At 32.9% G+C, this 16,961-nt stretch overlaps 1 non-coding gene across 1 annotated transcript; it reads left to right on the top strand.

Moving 5' to 3' along the window:
- The first annotated feature begins 13,749 nt into the window (after nt 1-13,749).
- TRNAR-CCU lies at nt 13,750-13,822 on the top strand. The gene has a single exon. It is a non-coding gene; the product is annotated as a tRNA-Arg (tRNA).
- Nucleotides 13,823-16,961: the final 3,139 nt, after the last annotated feature.

A 16,961-nucleotide genomic window follows, 5' to 3' on the forward strand; every position in this document is an offset into this window, starting at 1 on the left:
TATTATTGATGGCCCAAGAGAGGATTGGCTTAACAGGATATATATATATATATATATATTAAGGTTGTTAATTATGATTAAAAAAAATAATACTGATAAGTTTCACCACATGTAAACCAACATTGTGTTTTTATGGCTTCTATACATAAGTTTATTAATGCATACACACATAATTTTTCTTTTTATGAGTACTTATTTATTTTTTGGTGGGGATTTTTTTTTTTTTAATTTAAAGTGAAAGTAGGCTTCTAAAGTTGGTGCTTAATTGCTTATTGTCGGGTAAGCCCAAGTTACTTTAAAGTTGGTGCTTATTGTGAGAAGATATGATTGGATGCACTTCTACTACCAAATGCCATCTTTTATATATATATATATATATTACTATTTTTCAAAGCCAAAATCCACACACAATTTTTTAATTCTTTTTTTTTTTTTTTTTTTCTTTTGGTGTTAGAGAACTTGTTATCTTATTTAATCTATTAATTAATTAAATTGTTCCTAAAGTTACATATAATACTTTTTTTCTTAGTTTAATTGTTTTTTATGATCATGTGTTTCTTTTTTTCATTTCTCTTTGTCCTTTACTACAAGACCATTGGCCATTAACCATTAAAAAAAGAGAGGAAAAAAACCATTAAAATCCCTTCTAGGTGGTGCTGGATGATGTCTTTGGAGATGACTGTGACTTACGTATTAAAAAATAATGCAATGGAAATGGATTATATTATTGTCATAAATGAAAATATTATTTTTCTTATTTATTTTAAATTCTCTTAACTTTTCGAACACTGAAAGGTCAGAGTAAGAGGGAGAGAATCTTTGGCTAATGGTAAGGTTGAAAGGTCAGAGTTAGAGGGAGAGATCTTTGGCTAATGGTAAGGTTAATTTATTGCAATCTAGTGATTGATTGTGGGTTTAAGGTCAGAAACATTCTCTATGCAAAGTGAGTAAGATTGCATACATTTGACCCTTTTCTGAGCCAGCAGTGTCAAGAGCCTCGGCTATGCCCTTTTTTTTTTTTTTTAGAGAGAGAGAGAGAGAGAGAGAGAGAGTTCCATAGGCATGTGTAACAACCATTTGTGTCCATGCAACTTCTAAAGAGAGTACTATAGGCTTATTCAATAATTCGTTTGGCGTAAGGGTATTTTAAAACACTTCCAAGGTTCCAAAATAACTGCTATGGGCTATATTATGGTGTTGGGTTTGATCTCATTTGGCATTGATGAGTTATCTTACTATATCTAACTTGGTATCATAGCCTGATTCATTTATTGCACTCCTTAAAATGTGTATCCATGTGACGGGTATTGAGATGTTGGGAGTAATAAATGTATAGTTTTACATAGGTTATCTGGGAGTTTAGATGTGTCTTCATATACCTTGAGGTTATCTTCACCTAATAGATTAGACTTTGGGTTGTACCTTCAAATCGTATTTTTTGGGTTGTTCACAATAAAAAATAAGAAGAAAACAAAAAATGTATTAAAGGAAGAAGACAAGATCAAACAGAATGGAAATAGAGTAATAAGGGCAAGAAGTGCCATGATATTGAGTATATCATGGGGAATATTTGAGCTTTACTACCTTCCTACAAAACCATGTCTTAAGTCCCTTATAATTCATTAAATCATTCCAAGATGCATGATGATGTGATTTTCAATGACAACTTTATACTCACCCGGCTATGATTGAGTTTAATTATCAAGGCTTCGACAGGGGGCAACACAGGGCATCACTTTGCATTATTCTTGAACTATGTTTGACCTAATCACTTTCTCTTGAACTATGTTTGACATGATCGCAGTGTATGTAGGAAAATTGATTAAATAATATTCAAGTCTAGTCTCTCCACTTATTTAATCATTCATTGTAACTCCATTGAACTTCTTGTAAAAAAAAAATTCAATTTTCCTCTCTAGTATAATGGTATAGCATGAAAATTGGAATTTTTTTTCTTTATAGGATCAAGCAACGAAATGAAATAGAAAAAAGTTATATCTTTCAGAATGAGAAATAAGAAAAAAAAAAGTTGCCATAGGACAAGTCCTTTGGAGAGCAAAGGCAAGATAAACAGTAAAGAATCTTCAACAAAAGGAGAAATGTGGAAAAAATCTAGTATGAGAGGGGGGGGGGAGAGATGACAGAGGGAAGAAGAAAAGAATAGGAAAATGAAAATTAAGAAAGATTGAAATGGTTCTTTGACCAACACCTGTCCTACAATCGAAATCTTCTTGTATGAGACTTCTGAGAAAAAAAAAGGAAAAATTGAAGAAAGAAAAATAAAAGGTAGAAAATCAATGATTTAGGCAGTCTATTGCCTTTACGATGAAAGTTTGGTTGCCAAAGTGCCTACTTTTGTGGGAATATATTTCATTAAATATAGTTCTTATTTTAAAATTTTATGAAAATATAGTTTTTTTTTGGTAGAAAATTATAGTTTCTTAGTTTGACAAATACTCTTAAACCCTTTCCTCTTGTTTGGTTTTCGGAACATTTGTAAATTTAGTCTCACATTGGTTTTCAACAAAAAAATATGACATATATAAGTATTAATAGTCTTTACATAGGACATTCACTTCTAGAGTGAAGTCTCCCTCCTCTCTTGTGCCGGGTTAGGGTTGAGTACTTGAGTTTGGGGGTGCTTCTCAATTACTGCTTCAACTCTATACTAAGTTAATACAGAGAGTGGTTTTGTGGACTAAAAGTGTTCTATTTCAACAAAATGCTTTTGTAGTCTCGGTTTCATCTCTTCTTCCATGTTTGTGTGTACAAATACTAAGTGTAACCTTTGAATTTTCTTATTGTAATTACATATTGTTAGCACACCTTACGTAATTGAGATTGTTTTATCTTGTATACAATCAACACAGTCTGCAAATTTTAGGGGCATTCAAATACCTAAGTAGAGTACTTTGATACGAGTCAACTCCATTTCATAGACAATAAGACGGATCGGATTCTTGATACTTCTAGCTTCTACTTCTATTTTAGAGAACGAACTTGTCATAATAAGTTATATTTATTTTCATTATTATAAAATGAGATATATAATTATACTTCTGTCAATTCTTATACCTAGCTATTGCCTAAAACTCTATTTCTAAACATTTTTGCCAGGACTTGTCTTAAAGATAGTTCATGGACATACGTTCAAGATGGTTGAAGGCCACTAAGGCTCCGTTGACCATGACCATGTCATCTCAGTGAGTGGAGGCTACTGATAGACTCTCTCTTATTTGTACCCCTATTATGTGAAAGTAAAAAAATAAAATAAATAAACTATGAATTCTTCTAAAGATAACCCTTGTTTTAATACATAAGATAATCCTCTCGTTTTATACAAGTAAAAATCATGGATCATAATATTCACATTGTGAAAGTAAATATCATAGATCATAATATTTCTGTTGATGATTTTATTCCATGAAACTAGCTATCACAAATCTTAATTTCTGTTTTTCAGCTTTGTAAAATAAATATTACAGATCATAAGAATTCTTAAAATCACAAGTAATAAATTTTTACCACATTTTCGATGCTAGTAGTATTTAGCTCACCTCAAAAAAATGACAATTCACTTTTTAATTTTNAGATGACAGAGGGAAGAAGAAAAGAATAGGAAAAGGAAAATGAAAATTAAGAAAGATTGAAATGGTTCTTTGACCAACACCTGTACTACAATCGGAATCTTCTTGTATGAGACTTCTGAGAAAAAAAAAGGAAAAATTGAAGAAAGAAAAATAAAAGGCAGAAAATCAATGATTTAGGCAGTCTATTGCCTTTACGATGAAAGTTTGGTTGCCAAAGTGCTTACTTTTGTGGGAATATATTTCATTAAATATAGTTCTTATTTTAAAATTTTATGAAAATATAGTTTTTTTTTGGTAGAAAAATATAGTTTCTTAGTTTCACAAATAATCTTAAACCCTTTCCTCTTGTTTGGTTTTCAGAACATTTGTAAATTTAGTCTCACATTGGTTTCCAACAAAAAAAAATGGCATATATAAGTATTAATAGTCTTTACATAGGACATTCACTTCTAGAGTGAAGTCTCCCTCCTCTCTTGTGTCGGGTTGGGGTTGAGTACTTGAGTTTGGGGGTGCTTCTCAATTACTGTTTCAACTCTATACTAAGTTAATACAGGGAGTGGTTTTGTGGACTAAAAGTGTTCTATTTCAACAAAATGCTTTTGTAATCTCGGTTTCATCTCTTCTTCCATGTTTGTGTGTACAAATACTAAGGGCCCGTTTGATAACGTTTCAAGAAACGCGTTTCTGTCGTTTCTGTTTCCAGAAACAGCAGAAACGGAGTAAAAAGCGTTTGATAAAACTGTTTAGTTTCACTTATTTTCAAAAATAGAAATAGAAATTTTTACTTATTTATGGTTCAAGAAACGACCCAGACGAAACAAGTTGAACTTGTTTCGCCGTTTCTGGAAACGACTTGTGGCCATTCTTTCATTGATTACTATCGACTTCTAAAAACATAACTTATTAAACACCTTCAATTCCGCTTCTGTTTCTAGAAACGGAAATTTATGTTTCTGCCGTTTCTTAAAACAGAAACGACAGAAACATTATCAAACGGGCCTAAGTGTAACCTTTGAATTTTCCTATTGTAATTACATATTGTTAGCACACCTTACGTACATGAGATTGTTTTATTTTGTATACAATCAACACAATCTGCAAATTTTAGGGGCATTCAAATACCTAGGTAGAGTACTTTGATACGACTCAACTCCATTTCATGGATAATAAGACGGATCGGATTCTTGATACTTCTAGCTTCTACTTCTATTTTAGAGAACGAACTTGTCATAATAAGTTATATTTATTTTCATTATTATAAAATGAGATATATAATTATACTTCTGTCAAGTCTTATACCTAGCTATTGCCTAAAACTCTATTTCTAACCATTTTGCCAGGACTTGTCTTATAGATAGTTCATGGACATACGATCTAGATGGTTGAAGGCCACTAAGGCTCCGTTGACCATGACCATGTCACCTCAGTGAGTGGAGGCTACTGATAGACTCTCTCTTATTTGTACCCCTATTATGTGAAAGTAAAAAAAATAAAATAAATAAATTATGAATTCTTCTAAAGATAACCCTTGTTTTAATACATAAGATAATCCTCTCGTTTTATACAAGTAAAAATCATGGATCATAATATTCACATTGTGAAAGTAAATATCATAGATCATAATATTTCTGTTGATGATTTTATTCCATGAAACTAGCTATCACAAATCTTAATTTCTGTTTTTCGGCTTTGTAAAATAAATATTACAGATCATAAGAATTCTTAAAATCACAAGTAATAAATTTTTACCACATTTTCGATGCTAGTAGTATTTAGCTCACCTCAAAAAAATGACAATTCACTTTTTAATTTTCGCTTGCTTCATAGACTCAGTCAAGAAGGAACATTAATAGATATCTCATTTTTTATCCAGAGGCATGCAAAACAATGATGAACGGATGCTTGAGTGCTATAGGAAAGCACACTAGAGGGGAAGGGGAATGATGGGAAAAGGGGTGGTAGGAAACATGTGACAGGAGTCGATCCTTAGACCTTTCACACTCCTAACGGAGGTTGCAACCAGTACGTTATGCACTAGATCCACATATATACATTTGGATTCATTTTAGTGAAAATAATAAAAATACCCCTATAAGGTTGACTATGTCAAATAAATAAAATTGATCTAATATTTCAAATAAAATGAATAATATCCTTATACTAAAAATATTTTGAAAATGGGCTTATTTAAACCCTAATTTGGAAAAGAATTTATTTTGATCTTATGGGACCAATTTCAAAAATATTTTTTTAATCAAAATGGGCCCGAATTTCATACCATTTAAAAGTATTTAGAACAAGCTTTAAAAAATGAATTTTAAATCATTATATTTGAATTTTTGGAGTAAAAGTTACAAATCTACTCGTTGATTTTTTTCTTTTTAGGGTAGGGCTAGAATTAAAAAAAAAAAAAAGACTTGCCCATAGGTTTTCATGTTTAAAATCCCTCTTTTATTATTATTATTATTATTATTATTATTATTATTATTATTATTATTATTATTATTATTATTATCCGATTTCTCCACTGCCACAAACCCCGATTAAATTTAAGCATGAAACACTTTTTAATTATTGGGAGAACCTGAAGGTTTAATTGATGGGGAATTTTCCACAATGTTTTGAATTTTTCCTTTCAAAGTTCTCCTATAAATTAATAATTTCCTTATGTCCCTAAGAATCTTTGGAGAGTACAAGCAAGTAATCCCAAAATTTTAACTCGAGAATTAAGGTTGAGTTGTGTGTGCTCTTCACCCAACAACCTATCTATTCATTTGGTTTAGTTTATTCTTATCTTCTTACGAAATTTTTTTCTTTTCACTTTCAATGTGGTTTCTTTTGTTTATCAAAAGAAAAAGGAGGGCGGGGTTTCTTTTAGGTGTTTTCTAAGTCTTTCGTGTTCACGATTATTTCAAATTCCTTCCTTATTCATCATTCGACGCCTTACCATTTTAGGAGTATTTTCTTTCCCTTTTGTCATTTAAAATATTATTTCATGTTTTTGTTTGTTTGTTTGTTTTTTTTTTTTTTCCAATAGGTTTGGATCCGTATAATCTTTTGTTATTTCCTGTAGTTTTTCTGCATTTATTTTCATCTTTGGGTAATAATTAGCAGTATGGGTAATTTGATCATTTTAATATATAAATTGCCCACTGATATTATATTTATTTTTATGGTGGTTTTGATATCAGTAAGTGTTTTTCATGTGTTTTCAATTTATTTTGACTTTCCATTATTTTAAGGCATCATTTGAATTTTTACAAATTTCAGGCATTGGAAGGGGAATTTTAAATATTATTTAAGTCCTAAAATTTTCATATTATATTTTTGATTGATTAACTCTTAGTTTAGGTATTATTATAATTATCAATATGTGAAAACCATGGGTGAAAAGGACCCGATGACATCAAACGCCGTGCTGTCTGGTTCTTTGAGTTAACTAGTTTAATATTAAGTCGCCATAATGAAATTAAAAAAATTGCTGATCCTTTTGAAAGAAAGTGAGCTTTTAAAAACATTGAATCCTCACTAAGGGTCTATAAATCACAATTTAATGAACTCTAAATGACTCTTATGATAACTAGTCAAACCATAAGATTAAGTTCCTATCAAGTTCTCGTTCGTGGAAGGTGTTAACTGCTAAACACTTCCGTTTACCCAATAAAATTACTAGTCTTCCATTTATTTGATATTTATTTTTCTTAAAATTTTTAAATTTAATTTTTAATTTAAATTATCATACATACATCCACATCACATTTTACAATTATTAAATTGAAAGAGATGGAGAATGGATTATGCTGGCTAAACAGTGCATGGTTATGGTATATTCCCCCACTCGATGTTAGTAACTTAGTACACAAGATATAACACTAACATATTAAGAAATCCAAAAAAGAAATAGAATACATATATATATATATATATATATATTTATACCTCCCATATCAAGAGTGTCTCCATTTCATGACTGGTTTTGGAATGTAAATGAGTTATGTCTTTGTTAAAGTGGATAATGCTAGAGGTATAATGGATTGAGTCCTGATATCCCTTTACTGGATACGGATAACCATAAATGAATAGGGATACAAATTGAATTTAGTTTTTCAACTACTTATTTACGTCCTTGATTTGTGTAAGCCATACCTTCCTCCCCCACTGGATTCTATTCACTCTCAATCCATATTTCTCAATTGTGTTGGGTAATTGTATTACCATTTTTTACAAAATACAAATTGTAATATAAAGCTTTTGTAGTGAAAACTATGTTGTCGTAGTGTTGATCCTTAGCTGGAATGGGATGAGGAAAGACTTGAAATAGATGTTGAATCACTGCCACAACTGAAGAAGCTTCAAACAGAATTAAAATTGAGTCACACTTGTAGTGCTACCTTTAAGGTAATTGATGCCCTCTACTGCCAAAACTTGTTCTGCACCTCTACTTCCAAGATAAAACAACCTCACACTAGAAGATGTGACAGTTCTTCTAATCCCTTTTAGGAGCCAAAATCTACAGCACAACAACCCCTTTAACATTACACAAGACTTAGAGAAAATGGAAGGAAGAGAAAAACTTGTATGGTTACAATAAGTAGAAATGAATGGAATGTCAATGTTTGAATGTATGTCTCTGCAAGATATTTGGTTAGAATTATATAGACCCAAAACCAACCCTTGCACCCTCTTGGATTCCCCAAGAGTAACCTCCAACTAATAGCAAGTTAATTGGAGAATAATGTCATATGGACATGAATTAGGAATTGAATTAATCCTAATCAATTCTCTTTACCCACATCACCACTCTTGGTAATGGCCATGAATGGAATTTAGGGTTTTCATAGGGTGTTATTGACCATTTTCTAGCCCACCTCCCCACTCATGATAGTGACCATGAATGGACTTTAGGGCACCCATATAACTGCTCAACGTCTCAACCCTCTTCGTCTTCTTCAACCTCCATTCCCTCGTTTCCTTTTCGTCTGGTACAGCCAAGTCGAAACCTTACCTTACATTTTCTCTCCTTCGACCCTGCTTACTGAGAAACCCTCTGTGGATCTCCCAAGCCTTTCTTCTTTTCCTTTTTCTTCATCCTCTTTGGGCTCTAACCTCCACGAAGATCTCCAAGGCTTTCACTGGTTTTGGATAAACCGAAATGGAAGCCAAACTCATTGCCTGCACCGGCGAGAATGTTAAGCCTTTTTGCAGTCAACAGTGCCCAACGGTGAGAGTGGGATAGCAGCGGATTCTGGTTATTCCCTAGGTAACATTTGGATTTTTTTCTTTATGGATTTTACCATGTTCTTCGTCCATTCGCCCTCTGCACCTTGTGACCCCTTTAGCCTATGATACCATCTCTTCAAAGTTTCCTCCAACCACTAGCGCTTGAATCCTACAAATCCCCTCTTCACTTGCTGACCTGCCCTTTCTCGGACCTCTTGAATCTACAACAGCTACCATCTGATCTACCCCTTTTGTTTCTGTTTTTATCAGAGCAGAAAGAAAAGGGGGCATAACCATCATTTCAAATCGTCATTTAAGAGAGATTGACAGTAGGGGGTCTGAGTATAATTTGGTATTATGTAGAAAGGTGCCTCTCTAATAGTGACATTCTTTAGGGGGTGGCACTTTAAATTACCCTATTTTTTTATGATCGTACATCAGTTGTATGGTGGGCTCATAATGGTTTAGAAAAATGAAATGTTAATAAATGTATTGTTTAGCTACAAAATTGTTTAATCGTTGTTTTCAAACGGTCCAAGCTTATTCTATAATTCTTTTCATTGCAAGTAAGTAGTGTGTTAATGACATTGATCAGATGACAATTAGACTATCATAGAAAAATATTGTGTTTTGAGAAGTTTAAGGCACTAAGGCTGTGTTTGGTACCAAGAGAAGAAAATAAAAGAAAAGAAAAAAGTATACTTTTTGTACTCTTTTCTTTGGGTTAATAATTTTTCTTTGCACTTGGTATGTCTTCACGCAAGAGAAGATTCCCATTTTCAAATTCAAAATTGCTCTTGTGAATTGTGAAATTTTCTTTTGCTCCCCTAAAAATTTTCTTGCCAAAAACATAAAAAAACATGAGAAAATATGAAAAGATAATAAGACAAAAAATGAATGATCACACAATGATTACCTATGTGTCTATCTCTCTCTTAAAATTCAAAATTTTTTGAATTTTTTTCTTTTCTTTTCTTTTTTTCTCTTGGTAACCAAACATACATACTCTTTTTATTTTCTCACAATTTCTTTTCTTTTCTTTTCTTTTATACATGCTTTTTTCTTTTCTTTTCTTCTCTAGGAGGCTATGTTTGGCAGCCAAGAGATGAGAAGAAAAGAAAAGAAAAGAAAAAATACAAAAAATGTACTATTTTCTTGGTTTAAGATGTTTGGGATGTCTTCGACGAAGAGTTTTTTTTTTTTTATTTCAAAATTCACCTTGAGAATAATGAAATTTTCCTGTACGATAAAAAAACAGTCTTGCCAATTTTTCTTTTCTTTTCTTGTATTGTATTGATAGTCAAATAGATCATAATTTTTTTTTTTCTGTTCTTTTCATTTTCTATTTTTATTTTCTTTTTATTTCTTTTCTTTTCTACTTCAGGCTACCAAACACAGCCAAAGGCTGAAAAATCACCTATTTATGTCAGGTGAAATCAAATGACATTGAGGTTACAATTTGGCCAATGAGATCCATAGGCAAAATCAGGTTTTCAATGCAATGGCAGTCTAATGACACTGACTGGTTCCACGATAAATATTCCATTCGGCAGGGCCTAGATTCTCCTCACTTGTGATTCCATGGAAAGCCGGGAAATAATTTCACATGCCTTTATATCAATGCACGTGATTTCACAAGTGAGGGATTATTGATCATTATTTCTATAGAATTAACTATCATTTAATTTCACATGCCCTTGAAAAAAAAAAAAATTCACATACCCTTATGTTAACGCACGTGATTTCACAAGTGAGGGATGATTGTGTCACAGCATATCATTATTTCTATAGAATTAACTATCATTTATTATTATTATTATTATTATTATTATTATTATTATTATTTTATCTATTGAACCCAATTCCTAGAGATTGGGTTGGAGATTTTGTTAAGTTTCTAATTATACCAGAAGAAAGAATACTACCTGCTAAAGTGTGTGTGGGTATAGGCGCTTTGGGTGCAAAATTTTTGCCTTGCTTAATAGAGATAATAAAATGTGTCGACTAAGAAATTTGGATTTTATCTCATCCTATTTATTAGGAAAGGGGTAATTAATTTGTTAAATTCTATATTTAGGAGCTGCTTCCTTTGTTAAAAAAAAGTTTTTCCTATTTTTCTCTCTTAATCCACCCATATCTCTAGGGGTGTCAATTCTTAAACCGAACTGGTAAAATCGGTCGGACTGAACCGATAACAATACGGACCGAACTGAACCGAAGCCTTATTAGGTTGGTTCGGTCTGGAGTATTGCAACCCCAACACCAAACCGAATCACATCGAAAACCGGATGAACCCGAAACCAAACCGAAACTGGCTCAAAACCTGGACTGAAACTGAAACCAAACCGGTAAGAAACCGAAACACTCCAAAATTCATTAAAAAAAAAATCAAAATTTGCATAGTTTTGTAAACATTTGTATGGAAAGTCGAATCCAAACTGGATAAAAAACCAAAACCAACCCGGTTACAAATCGATTTAAGAAACCGAAGACAAGCCGAAACTAAACCGCACCGAAACCGAAACCGAAACCGAAACCAAGACGAAACCAGAATTTCCTTATTGGTTCGGTTTCGGTTTCAACTTTCCCACACCGAAACCGACTCAACCCAGACCGAACCAAGCCGGACCGACCGATTGACACCCCTACATATCTCTAATTCAAAAATAGGTAAATGCAATCAATCCTGCTACCACATATATCCTTTTGCTTGATATCTTACAATTTTGGGGTCAATTAAGAATAACAATTACTAAAGCTGCATTTGGTAGTCATCCAGAAAAAACGCTTCTATGAGAATAAAACGATGGAATAAAGTATTTGGTGCGTCAATTTGGTGTTTTTTGAAACAAAAATGGGGAAAAAAAATGCTAAAAACGCAAAATGATAGAACGACGAAACCTTGTTCCATCATTTCAGTTTCGTTTCAAATACAAAAAAAATAAATAACTAGGGTAATCGTTCCTGAAACAGGTTCACCAGACACTTTTTTCTTTTGTTTTAAAATTGCCTAATTTGAAGCTTCCTCTTTGATGTTGTACAATATTCCATCGAAAAAAGGTTGCTAATGCTCTTGCTAAAGCTTTGTGATGAAGCAAATACTCCGCAACCATAGCCCATGATGAAGAAGAAATCCCGCCCTCACCATTCAATCCCTAGAAAGATGAGGAAGAAATATTAGAGAAAAAAAGAATATAGTTTATTGCAAACAAAGATTGCTGATACAAGGTGTTTACTCGAGAACCACCACCACCACCACCGCCATCACGGCCGGTAGCACCAGTGATGGGTGCTGAAAAGAATCCAATCCTCATTGTGGAGAGTGAAAATGATGTCCCAGCATCACTTACTCCAACTACAAAAATGAAGGAAAGAAGGCACCAATTCTCTAGTCCAATTCCAAAGAGATGGCTATTTGAGATTCAATTTCAAATGCAATATGCTTTATTCCACATAACTTTTGGGAGAACAAAAGTAAAAATCAAATAGCAGGACTTCCTCCTGCTTGCTATTGCTATTTGAGATTCAATTTCAATCTTTCCATTTGTTTTTCCATTCTATATATTAAAACAAGATGGTGTTTCCAACAATCCTTACACCTCTATGATGCTATCTATTATTTTTTATTTTTTTTGGTTTTGTATTCAATTCAAAATTACAAGGATTATGAATGCCAATACTTAGTTGAGCTAGGGTTTTTTCTATTTGCATTTTTTTTTTCTTTCAAACCAATGCAAAATCCTTTTTATTAATTGGACTTACTAAACAACACCCCATGCTGCCCTTCTCTCTGTTCTAACTTCTCTTCCATTCCCATTCTCCCTAATTTAATAACCATAGAAAGTAATAAATTTTCTACAGTTGGTTTAATTAAAAATATTTTCATGAGTTATTCTCACAGTTTACTTACTCAAATAGTTATGATTTTCTATTAGAAAGCATAGTTTGTTACATTACTTGTACTCAACACAGTTTTTCCTACCAGTATACATTGATATAATACTATATATAGTATGTAGTACATAGCTGTGTAACTTGTTACTTCTTTGTGGTGGAATGTTATAGACCTTTTGATAGTTTCTGAATTTGAGAAAGGTAGCCAAATATAGGAGCGGCCACGCTTTTTTGGTGTGTAGTGGAATAAGATGATTGTTATTTCATTACTAATTGCTTTCTAATAGTACCGTTTTTTTTCCTTCCATTAAAAAAGAAAAAAGGCTATGATTTAGTATTATATATTATTCAATCACCTGAGCAAGAAATCTTATTGGCTAAACAATTAACATGGCATTTGGTGATGAGCTTTTTAGCTTAGTGGCAGACAATTTGGCAGTTGAGCTCTAGCGTAAGTCTAAGACAAGTTGTTGATCTAACGCTCTTACCCCTCACATTGGAAAAGCAGTAATAATAATTGTACTAATGCAATAAATGTGACCCAATGGGCCCCCTCGTCTATCCCTTGTAGAGTTTACGATAAAAGCATGAAATGTCTTGGCTATGAATGATCCTCTATACTTTATGAGATGGGCATCTTGATAATTTAATGATAAAAATATTCTCCCACAAGGTCAATCGAAAAATAAGAATGAGTTTGGTTTGGAATCTTGGAGATTCTCTTTCTTCAAAACAAAGATAGAGATTGGGGTACGTTTTATGGAGAAAGTTTTTTTCCACCACAAAAAGATCTACCATGTCATCTTAAGGTTCACAAACGTCCTATGAGGTTTAGTATGTTCTTCAAAATATCCTTTCTCATGCACTTAAAAGCCCAACAACCATCAAGGGATTCCTCTTGTTTCTGGGTGGTGTTAAGATATTAGAATTAAAGAAGAGGTACTTGATTATGGTGAAATCGGCTAATCTAGGTTGGTAAACATGGAAGGAGACTCTTTGGTATTTTATAGTATAAAAATAAAATATCATATCCAAAACATAAGATGCGCCTGTAGCTCAGTGGATAGAGCGTCTGTTTCCTAAGCAGAAAGTCGTAGGTTCGACCCCTACCTGGCGCGTTAAGTTTTTACCGTTTATTTTATTTTATTTTTTAATTAAAATTATATCATTAATTTTGGTGAAAAAAAAAGATTGAATATCATACCAAAAATAGGTATTTTTTTATGGCTGTTCTTTCTCTTGTTTTTTTCTCATTCCTGAATTTGATTGATTCTCTTACTTTAGCGTGGATAGATTCTTAGATTGAGAGATTCGTTTTACTTTAGCATGGATAGGTCTTTAGATTGAGAGATTCGTTCGGTTTTTTGTAAGGATTGGAATTGAATTGATTTTTTTTTTTTTTCAGAAGAAAGAAGCCTAGAAGGGACATTGTGGCCACAACACCAACATATAGAGGGACAAAATGACTGTTCCACCCTAATAAAAATAGAAATTTCACTTCTACTGATGCTCCCAAGTGTGTTTTCATTGGTTCCACATTAATGTAGGAGCCACACTTTCTTTTAAGAAACCTTCTCTTATTTTTTTTTTCCTTTTCGCAAAGTGGACTTGAATTGAATGTGGTCCATGGTCAATTGGATTCCTCTTTAGAGTATTATGCTTTGCAGATGAAAAAGGTTGATACCTTCCACTTCCACTTTGATCATCTTTTCTCAAATTAGTGTAGATACTAGTTGATAGCCATGGCTTTCTCTCAAATATTGTGGGGTAGTATTGATAAGTTCCGACAAGAATTCACAACTGGCAAAAGTTCAACCCACAAAAATTGCATTCTTTTGACTACACTTGCAACCAACCAAAATTAAGTTTCAAAATAGCACTTACAACCAACCAAAATGAATTGCTTTCTTTTAGAAAACAAGTATAGAACTCAGAATGCTTGGTTAACTGGTCTTCGATCTAAGAGGAAGAAGGACAAGATATGCCATCGATTTTTAATAAAAGGGTGTATCCAGTGCATGAGGCTGCCGTCATTGTGGAGTGAGGGAGGGGTCATAATGTACCCAGCTTTACCCCCACTTCGAGGAGAGATTATTTCCTAGTTCAAACTTTTGATCACTTGATCATCATGGAGCAACTTTACTGTTGCACCATGATCCACCCACTAAGATCTGCCACTAGATTTTAATGTTCTTTCAAAACCACGATTGCATAAATTGATGAGTTGAGCATTAGTATAGATGGCCTCACAACCGAGAACATGACTATCAATGGGGTTGGTAGCCTAGTGGTGAAAATGCCCTCAACTCATCATCGCTCGAGTCGACTGGTTGTGGGTTTGAGTCTTGACATGCCCACTATCGTCCATTGGTCCTGTGGAAACACTGCTTGTCATACGGGAGCTTGTCCTAGGGACTATGATCATTACCATGGAGCACCCTTTTTCTGTTGTCAAAAAAAAAAAAAAAAAAAAAAAACCGAGAACATGAATGGGGAGAAGAGAATGAAATGCCTTGGTCAACAATTGGTACTCTTAAATTGTCAAATATGCTATGGTTCAATTAGTATGAGATGTTCCAAAAGCAAGAAGCGTATAGTATCCAAGCTAAAAGTTAGTGGCAATGCCTAACTTTATATATGGTAATGTGAACACCCCGTGTGTAGGTCCGTTGGTCCAAAGACACTGTGTTAACAGAGGTCTTCAGCTTGATTCTTCTAGCGACTAACCTATTGCACAGGTTAAGTGTGGCTACGTGTAAGTGAGGATTACCCTTGGATTTGAATCGTAAAACTAGGCAGGTTCAGGGATTCCTTGTTAGCAAAAAATTTTAAAAAAGGATATTCTGTATATGACACATCTGTCGGTGTAATTAGAGCTTGACATCTTTTTTCAATTGTCCCTTATCTTATTCTTAAAAGATTTTTTTTTTTAAATAATCAATATAAAAGGATTATAAAAAATAACTTGAAAGTGATTTATCATTATGCCTCATAAAAAATTATCATTATTTGACACATTTTTCAAAAAGATATGTGATTTGATAGTATTTACTATCATTGGAAGAAGAAAAAAAGTAAAATTACAAAATTTTTTGATACTTTAAAAGGTGTTAATAAGAATCTCTATGTAAAAAAAAAATTAAGGTTATAAATTATTTGGTACTCTACACCTTCCCAACTTATTTTTTTTAAATCATTATTTTTCTCTCTATCTTTTCAAAAAAATAATAAAATAATACATGTGAGAAGACACAATGTACGCCTTAAGCTTACAGAGTTTTTTCCCGTATAAAAGACATCCAAATTAATAGAGTTTTTTCCATAGAAAAAAAAAATAACTATAGTTTTTAAATATCGGAATATTCTCAATACTCCCCCTCACCAATTGCAGTTATTTTGGATGGACTGCCATGTGGAATGTCTAACACTTCTTCCAGATTACTATACACATATATATTAAGGAATAGGTCAGGCATGATGCAAGGCTGCTCAACCATGTGTGTCTCTCTCCCTTCTAATGTAAAGACCTTCCACCCATTGTTGTCCCCTGATTCATTATGTCTACTAGTCTCTTATTTTACCTAAAGCAGGTTACATGTCCATCCCCCCCCTCTCTCTCTCTCTCTATATATATATATATATAATTTTTGGATAAAATCCATAAAAATAGTTATTTAGTAGGATTGATGCTTTTATATATAAATTGGGTCTATAGTAGCTTATGCTTGAGTTTCTACTCAAAACCACAAAATTTGAAAAGAAGAGTGACTCTTAATTTGGACAATGGGTTGACTTCGGAGGGTGGGATGATTGGGCATGTTTCATTTGAAAGCTTCAAACGCCGAATCATTTCCAGCTGATATCTCATTTCACTATCCCTTTCCCATTGTGGAAAGGAAGGTGGTGGGCCCGCGTGGTGCACTAGTAAAGAGAATTTTAGAATGATTTGGAGGAATTGAACCAATCCTTCCTCTACTTTTATTATCATCATTATTTTACTGTACACATATTTTTTTTTCGGGGTTAGAAACTGTAAACACTCGTATGTATTTGTAATTTGGAGAGAGACTTACTAAAAATAAAATTTGGAGAGAGAGATTCCCAAATCAATATGATCTACCTCCACCAAAATAAAAATAGGACAACCCCAAATATAAGTGGAAAAAAGAAGCGCACCATGCCATGTGTGATTCTTGTGCATGTCCTTTCATATTCCATATATGGATTCCACATCTAATATCCTCAATAAATGTCTCA

Source organism: Macadamia integrifolia, unplaced genomic scaffold (genome assembly GCF_013358625.1).
Source record: "Macadamia integrifolia cultivar HAES 741 unplaced genomic scaffold, SCU_Mint_v3 scaffold_198A, whole genome shotgun sequence".
NCBI classification, from domain to species: Eukaryota; Viridiplantae; Streptophyta; class Magnoliopsida; order Proteales; family Proteaceae; genus Macadamia; species Macadamia integrifolia.